This window comes from Ahaetulla prasina, chromosome 11, assembly GCF_028640845.1.
Source record: "Ahaetulla prasina isolate Xishuangbanna chromosome 11, ASM2864084v1, whole genome shotgun sequence".
NCBI classification, from domain to species: domain Eukaryota; kingdom Metazoa; phylum Chordata; class Lepidosauria; order Squamata; family Colubridae; genus Ahaetulla; species Ahaetulla prasina.
Window position 1 is genome coordinate 16,631,377 of NC_080549.1, and position 13,433 is coordinate 16,644,809.

Sequence of the window (13,433 nt, forward strand, 5' to 3'; positions counted from 1 at the left end):
AACTGAGAAATTGTAAAATCTTCATCTTGCTAAGATAATCGGGCAGATAAAGTCCATCCCTGCTTGATAAAATTGTAGTGGGGAGAGAGTGATGTCACAAAATACTCATTTCTCTAACAAGAAAAACACATTAAAAAAAAAAAGGCCAAAGTTAAAACCAAACTAAAATACGGCTAGGGTAGATTCTTGACCAGTTCTTCACCTAGTGGCACGAGAAACAGGTAATCTTTCACTTACAATTGTAATTGAGCCTGAAATTGTGGTTATAAGTAATGGTGTGCGTTAAGTGGGCCAACCCGTGACCTTGACTGATTTTACAACTTTGTTTGCAGTGGTCATTACACAAATGTGGTGATTGTTAAGCAAACATGACAGTCATTAAAGAAGTCCATTTTCTTCAGTGGTTTTTTTTTTTTTTTGCCAGAAATGGAAGCAAATAGCAAAACAAAAACCATTAAAAATTGAAGTCACATGACTGCAGGATGCTACAAACAGCCATAAATGTGTGCAATCACATGTCTGCGCGGTGCGTGTGTGGTTGTCAGAACTTCAAAAGAGGTCATAAGTAGCTCTGAGGGAAGTCCGTTGTAACTTTGCATGGTTACTAAGCATGGGCTACCCTTAATAGCGCTCACACTTATATACCACTTCATAATGCTTTACAGTCCTCTCTAAGGGGTTTATCAAGTCAGCATATTGCCCCCCAACAATCTGGGTCCTCATTTTACTTACCTCTGAAGGATGGAAGACTGAGTCAACCTTGAGCCAGTGAAGATCGAACTGCTGGCAGTGGGCAGAATTAGCCCACAATACTGCAATCTAACCACTGGCAAGGAAGGGGAGGGAGGGAGGGAGGGAGGGAGGGAGGGAGGGGGGAAGTAAGTAAGGAAGGAAAGGAAGGAAGGAAGGAAGGAAGGAAGGAAGGAAGGAAGGAAGGAAGGAAGGAAGGAAAGTAGATATAGCACTTACACTTATATACCACTTCATAGTGTTTTACAGTCCTCTCTAAGGGGTTTACCGAGTCACCATATTGCCCTCCAACAATCTGGATCCTCCTTTTACCGACCTCGGAAGGATGAAAAGCTGAGCCAATTTTGAGCCAGTCAAGATTGAACTCCTGACAGTCGGGAGAATTAGCCTGCAATGCTGCATTCTAACCACTCTGCCATCACGGCTCTTCTCCCTCTTGTACCACACCTGTAACAACTTTTGGATACTCTTATTTTGGATTAGCTAAGGTTTGTCCCTAAAACAAGCTCCCATTTTGGGTGTTGTGCGAGAGATTTCTCCATTTCTTTTCGATGACGCTATGAACGAAAAAAGAAACGTGATTACTAATGCCTCTGAACTCACGATGGCTTTTTTATTTTGCAGCTGAATGGCATCAAAATGGTGGATGAACCTATGGAGGAAGGAGAACCATATTCCTGTAATGTAAGTACAGTTGGGATAGTCCTCATGATAGGAATTGAAATAATTTTATATTATCTGGGGGACCTCTTGGGTGTAGTCATCAAGGCATTAGATTAAAAACCAGGAGGCTGAGTTCTAATCTTCTGGCTGACTTTGGGCCAGTCATGTTTCTTCGGCTCTAGGAAAGAAGCAATGGTAAAAAAAAACTTGTAGAAAAAACTTGCCAAGAAAACTGCAGGGATTGTTCAGGCAGTCTATACGAATTGGACAAGATTGAATGCAAGAAAACAAAATTATACGGTACCGGTGTAAAGACAAAACGAAATTTTCCTTGATGTTTCATCAGGGAAAATGATTTTTTTGGCCCACGCTGATGGAAAGTTCATACAAAATTATTTGGTTTGCCTAGCTGTGCTTTTAAAATAATTACATATTTTCAAGATGCAAGTCTGCATATATATATATTTTTAAATCTCATTCTGTAAGAATTGCATCCGGAGCTCATGCTTGTTTGAAGCAGTAAAAAGGTGGTAGCTAACAGAATTTAGTCTGAACATGCAACTGAACATGCAACTGAACATACTCTGCCAAGATGGCGACCAGCAAGGATGCCCCGGAGGAATGCTCTCTGTAAAAGAACTCTTTAGAGTTCTCTAGGAGAGCAATCCTCGAGGCTTTCTGTGAATATTTCTTATTTTTTATTTTTTTTTCACTACTACCTGGGGCCAACAGATCTGCGAAGTCCCGTGGAGCTGCTGGGGCCAACGGAGCTCCCACGCTGCCTGGGGCGGCTGCCCCATCCATCGCTTACCGCTGCAGACCGCCGCACTACCACGGCTGCCCCATCCATCGCTTGCTGATCGCTTGCCGATATTGAAACATCCGCAAGCCGCTTGCTGATCGCTTGCCCATCCATCGCTTACTGATCGCTTGCCGATATTGAAACATCCGCAAGCCACTGAAAGCTGCCACCGCTGACCGCGGAAGTTTCAAGCTGCCTGAAGCCGCCGCCGTTAAACTTGGGCGCCTGAAGCCGCTAAACTAGAGTGCCTGAAGCTGCCACCACCGCTACACTTAAACTCCTTTCAAGCGCCTGAAGCCACCACCACCGATCGATTTCAAGTGCCTGGAGCCACCACCGCCGAACTCAAGCTGCAACCGCTAAAATTAAACACCTGAAGCCGTCGCCGCCGAACCCAAGCACCTGAAGCCACCGCAGCTGATCTCAAGCGCCTAAAGCCACCACCGTACCGCCTACGTTCTCCACCACTACCCTGAATTTTTGAATTTCCCGCCAAGGAGATTGGCAGGCCCAGAGACTGCCGCTGCCGCTTGTGCTGCCGGAGCCGTCGCCAGCCCCGAGACTGCTGCTGCCGCTTGTGCCGTCGGAGCCGCCGCCAACCCCCGAGACTGCCGCTGCTGCTGCCGTGAGTCGCGCCGCTTCCATCGCCGCCCTCCATCATCGCCCTCCCTCACCGCTTCTAATTTTAAATTCCCCACCAAGGAGAAATAAGCCCAGCAGCATTTGCATGATCTCTAAACAACCAGGATTTAAAAGGATTAAAAACCACCTATCCCCCAATCGGCAGGACTGCTGCAGGACCACTGGTGAGTTCCTAGGAGACTCCAGTCTCCCGGCCTCTATTGACTTTTTGAATCTCCCGCCATTACGGCCACCTTTAAAGAAGCTTCTTCAACCACCTAATCTCACCATTTTAAATTTCCCGCCAAATCTCACTGTTACCATAGTGACTCCCCATTACCATAGCAACTGCCAAATTGATTACCATTTAAAGTTAAAGAGAGAGATATAAAATTAAAGATAATTGATTAAGTGACAGATACTTAATCATTACAAAAATTGGAAAGAGTGTGAAATAAAACAAAGGAATAAGAAAGATTATCATTATGCCAGCCAGAAAATCCAACGCTGATAAAATCTTAGAAACAAGATTAATAACTATTGAACAAAACTTAGATAAAAGATTACAAGCTATTGAACAAAACCTAGAAAAAAGAATACAAAATATTGAACAAAACTTAGAAAAAGTTTTTTTATCAGTTATTGAACAAAGTTTCACAAACTTGATAAAACAAATTTCAACACTAAAAAATGAAAACTCAAATGATCCAAATCTCTTCCAAACTCATCTATCATCACAAAATACACAACCTAATACACAACCTACAACTCAACCTAGACAACAAATTAATACAACACAACCTAAACATCAAATAACTACTAACCAACTAATCAGAGATGCAATGGAGAGAGGACAAAAAATAAATAATGCAATATTATTTGGACTTGAAAACACAAACGAACCAGATATCAATAAGATTCACAACATCATTGGAAATTATAACTCATCAACCATCTTCCCAAATGAAATAATTGCTGTCTGGAGACGACTTCCGGTATCCAGTGGCAACGGACGTCTGGAAGGTTTCTCCTGCCTCCAGCGCCCGAATCCGGCCGCCGCCGAGGCCCTCAGGGGCCAGGTGTTCCGAAAAGGACACCTTGCACGGCTCGCCAGGGGTCTCCCAGCCGACATACAGGACTGTGGGGACCGATGCTGGCGCGTCCTAGGCTTGGCGGGGTTCGAGGCCACAGGCCGCGCCATTATTTTGGTCGCCGCTTGAGCCGTGACACCGGGCATTGGATTTATAACTGCAGCAGCCTGGTGGTGAACAGGGCACGGAGAAGAATTGAGGAGGAAGGAAGGAAGGAATATCGTAAACGTGAGTGGAGTGCTCCGAGTGCGGGGGTTTTCTCCCCTGCGGTTGGAAGGAGCACGAGTTATTTTGGAGAGAGGAGAACTTAAAATAAGAAGATTACGGTTTTGTGGAGCTCTGGAGAGAAGAGGTGATGGAGAAATTTAGGAGGGAAGGTTTGAGGCCCCTCCTTCTGGGGAACAGTGGTGGCGCCCAGCTTCCGCCTTCACTATGAGAATTTTGATGACATCACTTCCCTTCCTGGTTGACTAACTGTACTCTGGACTCGTTGCTCCTGTGAGTGCCCCTGGTGGATCCGGAGGAAATTACAAGGATACTGTGCTTGCCTGAGGATTTTGATTTTTTTTTTCACTACTACCTGGGGCCAACAGATCTCAAATGCAAATTGATAAATGCAAGAAGCATAGTCAACAAATTACCTGAATTTATCCTCTTATTAAACAGTGGCACATTTGATATCATTTTGTTTGTGAAACATGGCTGAACTCATCCTTCCTGACTCCATTATCTCAAACAAAGAATATCAAGTCTATCGATCAGATCGTGAAAACCGAAGAGGTGGTGGAGTGGCTATCTTTTACAAAAGTCACTGAATCTAAAAATATCCAAGTAGCACATAAACTCTCTCTTCCTGAAACTATAGTATCGACCTATCCCTTGACACTACTCTTGATTCTTACTATGCTACAGAGCCCCTGACTATGACATTACCCATGCAAATATGCTAACCTCAATGCTAACATGGGCTACCTCTTGCCCATATCCTCTCATCTTCCTGGGTGACTTAAATCTACCTCTCATTAACTGGACAATGAATGTTCAACTGACCCAATCCATACTACACTATACAACGCTGTTACAAACCTAGGTCTTGAACAACTTGTAACTAACAATACAAGACTCAACAACTGCCTTGACCTCATCTTCTGCAACAATCCAAGCAGCCATCAAGCAGCCATCAAGCAGCCATCAAGCAGCCATCAAGCAGCCATCCAAGCAGCCATCCAAACAGCCATCAAACAGCCATCCAAACAACCAAACTACCATCCAACCAGCCATCCAAACAGTCATCCAACCAGCCATCCAAGCAGCCATCAAGCAGCCATCAAGCAGCCATCCAACCAGCCATCCCAGTATTCAATCAAGTACCCATCATCCTACCACCCATTCAACCAACAGCCATCCAAGCAGCCATCCAACAGCCATCCAACCAACAATCCAAGCAGCCATCCAAACAGTCATCCAACCAGCCATCCAAGCAGCCATCAAGCAGCCATCAAGCAGCCATCAAGCAGCCATCAAGCAGCCATCCAACCATCTATACAACCATCTGTTGTACACAACCCCAACCTACTAACATCCAAAACTAGGAAGTGATAAAGATATTTGGGATTGTGTTGGTTTTCCTTATTCTCTTTTGTACGATATTCTGTTTATTCTTGACTCTTCTTTATTACGTATTTAAAATTTGCAAACTTTGCTACTTCGTGTCACCTGCTTGCCTTATGGCTGTTGTATGTGTTAAAAAATTTGAGTAAAATTCTTATTTTAGATAAGAAAAATGAAAATTTACCATACCTGATATGTATTTGTATAAACCTTTTTTGACTAATAAAAACTTTTTGAACAAAAAAAGAAATAATTGCTGTCTCCAGAGATGGACCAGAATATAAAAACAGCGATGGGTCAACAGCACCAAGAGTTTGTAGAGTCACATGCATAAATGAGGACAGTAAACGCAAATTCATCTAAACTCAATTGCTAAATCCAACCCTACCTACAGTAAACTTAGATCACGTCCTGATCTATCCTTTCTACAACGGATATATTCTCGTGAACTTCGCACAGAACTTAAAAGAAGACAAGACAATGATGATTCAAACTTATACATCGACTACCATGCTGATTGCATAAAAAATAAAACCTACAATCAAAAAATCACCTCCAAACCCCCCATCACCCATAACAATCAACCAGCCATCCCAGTATTCAATCAAGTACCCATCACCCTACCACCCATTCAACCAACCATCTTACCAGCCATTCAACCAACAGCCATCCAACCAACAATCCAAGCAGCCATCCAAGCAGCCATCCAAGCAGCCATCCAAGCAGCCATCCAAACAGTCATCCAACCAGCCATCCAACCAGCCACCCAACAACCCACCCAACCAGACATCCAATCAACCATCCAGCCAAACAACCAAACTACCATCCAACCATCTATACAACCATCTGTTGTACACAACCCCCAACCTACTAACATCCAAAACTAGGTATGCACGCCCCTTACCTCTTCAACACCAATCACTTCAGATCTCAAATGCAAATTGATAAATGCAAGAAGCATAGTCAACAAATTACCTGAATTTATCCTCTTATTAAACAGTGGCACATTTGATATCATTTTTGTTTGTGAAACATGGCTGAACTCATCCCTTCCTGACTCCATTATCTCAAACAAAGAATATCAAGTCTATCGATCAGATTGTGAAAACCGAAGAGGTGGTGGAGTGGCTATCTTTTACAAAAAGTCACTGAATCTAAAAAATATCCAAGTAGCACATAAACTCTCTCTTCCTGAAACTATAGTATGCGACCTATCCCTTGACACTACTCTTCGATTCTTACTATGCTACAGAGCCCCTGACTATGACATTACCCATGCAAACTGGGCCGCGGTGTGGCTCAGGCTGTAAGAAGCCTGTTATTAAAAACACAGCTGCTTGAAATTATTGCAAGTTCAAGTCCCACCAGGCCCAAGGTTGACTCAGCCTTCCATCCTTTATAAGGTAGGTAAAATGAGGACCCAGATTGTTGGGGGGGGCAATAAGTTGACTTTGTATATAAAAATATAAATAGAATGAGACTATTGCCTTACACAATGTAAGCCACCCTGAGTCTTCGGAGAAGGGCGGGATATAAATGTAAATTAAAAAAAAAATATGCTAACCTCAATGCTAACATGGGCTACCTCTTGACCATATCCTCTCATCTTCCTGGGTGACATAAATCTACCTCTCATTAACTAGACAACTAATGAATGTTCAACTGACCCAATCCATACTACACTATACAACGCTGTTACAAACCTAGGTCTTGAACAACTTGTAACTAACAATACAAGACTCAACAACTGCCTTGACCTCATCTTCTGCAACAATTCAAACTCAATTTATGGACTACAAATTAAAGAACCTTTTTCCAACAGTGACCACTGCATGATTGATTTTCGTCTCAATATACGTCCATACTTAAATCGTCATAACAACAGTACTCCCAACTACAACTTCAAAAAAGCCAATTACGACCTTATAAACAACGATCTTTCATTTCTGGACTGGCAAAATCTGTTTGCAACCTGCATAACCGCTGAAGACCACTATAGAGTCTTCCTACTTGAAATCAATAGAGTCATTAAACTATATGTACCACAAATGACTACCATGACCAAGAAAAACAAACTACCCATATCAATAAAAAAGCTTCAATAAAAAAAAATCCCTCTGGAAAAGAAACAAAAAAGGCTATGTTACAAATTTCAAAAACCGCTACAGAAACATATGCAACCAAATAAAAACTGAATGCACAAATTACCACACCAAGCAAGAAGAGAACCTTCTGCGCACAAATTCCAATCGTGCCTTTTATAATTTTGTCAACAATAAACTTAAAGACTCAAGATCCATCCCACCACTAAAAGATTCTAACAACAAAGAATGCAATGACGAAACAGTCAAAGCAAACCTCTTCAACATTTTCTTTGGCTCAGTTTTTGTTAACTCCAATAACACATATCCGACATTCCACAAACAAACCAGCAATGACTATGATGATTTAACTCATATAGACTTCACAGAAGACAACGTTGGAAAAGCCTTTCACAACTTAAAACCATTACTTTCTATTGGACCCGATGGACTATGTGTATACTTCTTAAAAAAACTTTCCATTAATATAGCAGAACCCCTAAGTATTATCTTTGATAAAGCTTTCACTACCAGTTCCCTTCCCAAACTTTGGTCACTAGCCACAGTCATCCCTATCTTCAAAAAAGGAGACCCCAGTTTAGTCGAAAACTACAGACCGATCTCCTTTTGCTGCGTCACCTGCAAAGTCATGGAATCTATCATCAACCAATCCATTACCTCACACTTAAGAAACTAACAACCTACTCTCCAACAAACAATTTGGTTTCAGGAAAAAATTATCATGTAACTTACAACTTCTCCACTGCAAAAACATATGGACTTCAAATCTCGATCAAGGCAAATCAATAGATGCAATCTACATAGACTTCTGCAAAGCTTTTGACTCAGTAGTACACGATAAACTTCTCCTAAAACTAACATCCTATGGCATCTCAGGACCCCTCCACAAATGGATATCTGCTTTTCTGTCTAACAGACAACAAGTGGTCAAAATTGGCAATGCTTTATCAAATCCTGTTCCTGTCAAGAGTGGCGTTCCTCAAGGCAGCGTCCTTGGACCAACACTCTTTATACTATACATTAATGATCTTTGTGACCACATCTCAAGTAATTGTGTTCTCTTTGCTGATGACGTCAAACTATTTAACACCACAGACAATACTTCTATCATTCAAAACGACCTTGATCTGCTTGGTCTAAAAATTGGCAGCTCCAAATTTCAACCAGCAAATGCTCAGTTTTACATATAGGAAAAAAGAACCCAAAAACTAAGTACATACTAGATGGACATTACCTTACAGACGACCCCCATCTCGTTAAAGATCTTGGAGATTTCATGTCAAATGATCTAAGTGCCAAAGCCCACTGCAACTACATAGCAAAAAAAGCTCTAAGAGTTGTAAACCTAATTTTGCATAGCTTCTTTTCCAAAAACACCACACTACTAACCAGAGCATATAAAACATTTGCTAGACCAATTCTAGAATACAGCTCACCTGTTTGGAACCCTCACCACATCTCTGACATCAATACAATTGAACGTGTCCAGAAATATTTTACAAGAAGAGTTCTCCATTCCTCTGAAAACAATAAAATACCCTATCCCACCAGACTTGAAATCCTAGGCTTAGAAAACTTGGAACTCCGTCGCCTTCGACATGACCTAAGCTTAACTCACAGAATCATCTATTGTAATGTCCTTCCTGTTAAAGACTACTTCAGCTTTAATTGCAATAATACTAGAGCAACTAATAGATTTAAACTTAATGTCAACCGCTTTAATCTAGATTGCAGAAAATATGACTTCTGTAACAGAATCATCAGTGCTTGGAATACTTTACCTGACTCTGTGGTCTCTTCCCATAATCCTAAAAGTTTTATCCAAAAACTTTCTACTATTGACCTCACCCCATTCCTAAGGGGACCATAAGGGGCGTGCATAAGCGCACAAACGTGCCTACCGTTCCTGTCCTATTGGTTTTTTTTCTTTTCTTCTTCCTATATATATGCTTATACCTCCTTATATTTACTCATATATATGTTTATATACTATATAATCTTTTGTATGATACCTATAATCTTTTGTATGATACATATATTGTTGTGACAAAATAAAATAAATAAAAATAAATAAATAAACTGGATTTTTTTTTTCTTCAAATCTCAAGGTTTTTGATTCGAAGGGGTAAAGATGCCCTTCAGTCAAACTTCATTCTTTGTGGTTATATCCATGCAATTTTCTTGCCATTCTCAAGAGAAGTGGTTTGCCATTGCCTTTTTCCGAGATTCTTTATTTTTTCTATTTTCCAGTCCAGCCGGTTCCCTTGGAATTCCCATCTAATTCTCACAAACTCAAATACTTACCAGGACTGATGGCTGCTTAATTTATGAGATCAAGTTAGGCCTAGCTGTGTGCTGCCACCTACTGAGTTCAGCGGTCAAAAACAACGGTGAAAACTGAAGTTTGCAAAAGTGTCTTCTTGTCTGCAGAAATATTTCTCCTTTCTGGCTTGCAGAAAGTTGTGAGGGAGGGAATTGTGTTTGATACCTTATCAGCTTCTTCCCCATGCTTACAATCGCACATAGTGTTCTGAGAAATTTCACATGGTGCGGCTAGTTGCAGATACAGTTGAGAAAAATAAAATAGTTCTCAGCTCAGAGAATTGAAACCCATCACAGCAGAAGGAAGGGTTCTCTTCTAATGTGTCAAATTCATTATCGGAAACACCAAATTGTGTTTTGGTCAGCGTTGGTGCTTTAATTCCATAGTGGTTATTCAACAAGATGTTGTTGCTCTGATTTTATTTTGTCTTGGGAATAACAGATTCATTCTCTTCCGACAGCTTGTATTTTTGCTTGCAAACTTAAGTAGGAAGTGAGCTCCTTAAAACTATTTTGACAATGAAATGCTAATTCTGGTTGACAATTGCCCTATTTTATATTTCCCTGCTGATAATATTTTATTTATTTTATTATTTAAATTTATATACCGCCCTATCTCCCGAAGGACTCAGGTAGAAGGTACAGAGGTGATTCCATACATGTGCGCGCACACATATATATTACACACACTCACGAAATATATATTTGTTTCAAAAGCTGGGAAAAAAAGAGAAAAGAATCCAAAAGAGATGTGGAAATTATCCCTGGATTCTAATGCTTATCCTGGAAGAAACTCACCCACTCATTCCCAACAAATTACATTGTCTGTCAAATGAGAACTATCATCCTAACCATATATTAGTAGGTCTCATCAGTAAATGCGTTGGCTCTTAATTAAAGAAAAACTGTGGGCCAAGGAACTTTTATTTGTTTTATATTTTGTGTTATTCCAGAAATTGCTATACATAGTAATGCTTCCACATAAATTAAAACTGGTAAGATGCTTAATCTAGGAGATAGATAACATTTTTCTTATTAGACAATATTTTTTAAATATTAGCAGCAGAAGGCCTGGGAGCTGGAAAGTATAATATCTTTGCCATGCGGTAATATGTATTTCAAGTCATGATGATTCATTTCCTAAAAATTAAATAATGCGTTGTATACTAGTTGTTAAGATTCTAGTTGGTTTTGGGAATATGAATGTTGAAATGATAATCGCAGTAGTCATTATTAGGACTAGATTTAGATAAAGCTGAAGCTTATTGATATTTATAATATTAATTAAGACTTGCTGCTAATTAGTGACGTTCACTGGTTTGGGTAGAATCAGATAAATTTTCTGGAAATAGTATCATCACTTTATAATACAGTTTGCCGGTATTATAACATTTTTGTAATGCTGTATTAATAATGCAGTAGTATAATAGAATATAATAAGAAGATTTACTGCATTATTGAAACTGTTGGGATTTATAAAAATAAAAACAAAAATCTTGCAGAGGCTGGATTTGGGGTTTTGATTTACTGAGGGAAAACCCGGATCTCTCAGATTCGGGTTTTCCCATCTGTGCTAGTATACCTATTCCAATAAATGAAGATTTTGAGATGAAGCTTGTCTCAGAGTTCTTAATTGGAGTTGGGTTGTTTTGGAATGCTGACACAAGAAAGTGAAAAATATAAGTTTTTGGGGAAGATGTTAGGCCAGAACTGACAAAGCTGGAAGGTGATGGAGCATTATGCAGTTGTACAACACATGTTTCCTTTCCACTGTTCTGTTGCGTGTGTAGCTGCTGCCCACACTGAACAGCTGTTGAATTTCCAAATTCTGTTCAAAAACCTTTTCTCCCTCCCTCTCTCCCTCTCTCTCTCTATTATGTGGCTACCGCTCAGTATTTAGAATTCACTGGTAGTACTGTAGCATTTCAGATCCTTCAGTTGTGTGAGGTCTACGATGACTCAGCCAGCAAATGTTCCGATTATGGTAATAAGCGAGTATAACATCATTTCCACTGACAGTGGCATTCAAAAGCGTTGTTTTCTTAAGTTCTTATTTAATTACTATTGTGTCAGTTTCCACAGAAACCCTGTTCTACTGTCAAATCCAGGTTACTCCAGATCACATTTAAACATAGAAACAGATGAACTGCTAAGATCGGTTCACGTAAATGATATATTTTTTTTAGAAATGAAAACAATGAAAAGCACCATCCTTAGATTTTGGATATTGACACTTCAACTTGGACTGATGGATACCGTTTTCTTTTTTCTTTGTCACTCGGCAACGTGTATTCTACCTTTAAACTGCTTTTTTTCTGGGAAAGGGGTACCTTTTTAGTGTACCCAAGGCTAGTGCTAAGATGGTTTCTACTAGTATCTTACACCTGAACAAAATATCGCAGTGTTCCAATATCTGAGGGGCTGCCACAAAGAAGAGGGAGTCAAGCTATTCTCTGAAGGCAGGAAAAGAGGCAATGGATGGAAACTAATCAAGGAGAGAATCTACCTAAAATTAAGGAGAAATTTCCTGTCAATGAGAACAATTAATCAGCTAATTAACAATTAAATGACTTGCCTCTAGAACAGGGGTCGGCAATCTTAAAAACTCAAAAGAGCCACGAAGGCCCTAACCGGAAGCCTCCCATTCAATTTTGGAGCCAACTGGAAGTCCAGTTCCCCCACCATACAGTCTCGTCCTAGTGCGGTGCCTTTTTTCCTCTACCTATCTTAACTGAAAGCCCGATCAATTGTGGAGCTGATTGGTGACGGAGCTGCAGCAGAGGGATGAAAGACCCACATGCGGCTCCAGAGCCGCAGGTTGCTGACCCCTGCTCTAGAAATTGGGGATGCTCCAACACTGGAGGTTTTTAAGAAGAGATTGGATAACCATTTGTCTGAAGTGGTGTAGGGTTTTCCTGCTTGAGCAGTGGGTTGGACTAGAAGACCTCCAAGGTCCCTTCCAACTCTGTTATTCTCTAAAAGAATACAAGCCACTGATGTAAATGATTAAAGTGATGGAAAAGATGGGCAAAGAAATTTTGGGCTCACTGTTCTTTTCAGGGAAGTTTTGAGTAAAGATGGGAGAGGATCTGAAGTTCTAGAGGATGTCCAATTGTATTTATCAGAGAACACAGAATAAGTCAGATCAGGGTGAATTATTCCTTGGTAAAGTAATGTTGGATTGTACCCTGCATTCCCCCCCCCCCCCCCCCGTGTAATATGTTATTTTTGGATTTATGAAATGATCAAGAAAATTTAAAGAGTCTCAGGCTTATAAACTGAAATAAATATTTATACTTTTAAATCTTGAATGGTAAAGGTAAGGAAAATTCTGCAGGTGTATCCAAAAGTCTATAAAATAGCGAGTCCCTTCTCAATGCCTTTTCACTGGATTCTACAATGCTAGAGTTACTTTAATGTGTAAATAGCCAAGTCTTAAAAAATAACAAAAGTTTTACTATACATTTTCTC

The 13,433-nt window shown here is 40.3% G+C and overlaps 1 protein-coding gene across 2 annotated transcripts in view; it reads left to right on the forward strand.

The window, feature by feature from the left end:
• Positions 1-13,433, forward strand: part of RPS6KA6 (ribosomal protein S6 kinase A6) — a 99,045-nt gene that overhangs the window by 33,057 nt on the left and 52,555 nt on the right. The gene's annotated exons all lie outside the window — the stretch shown is intronic.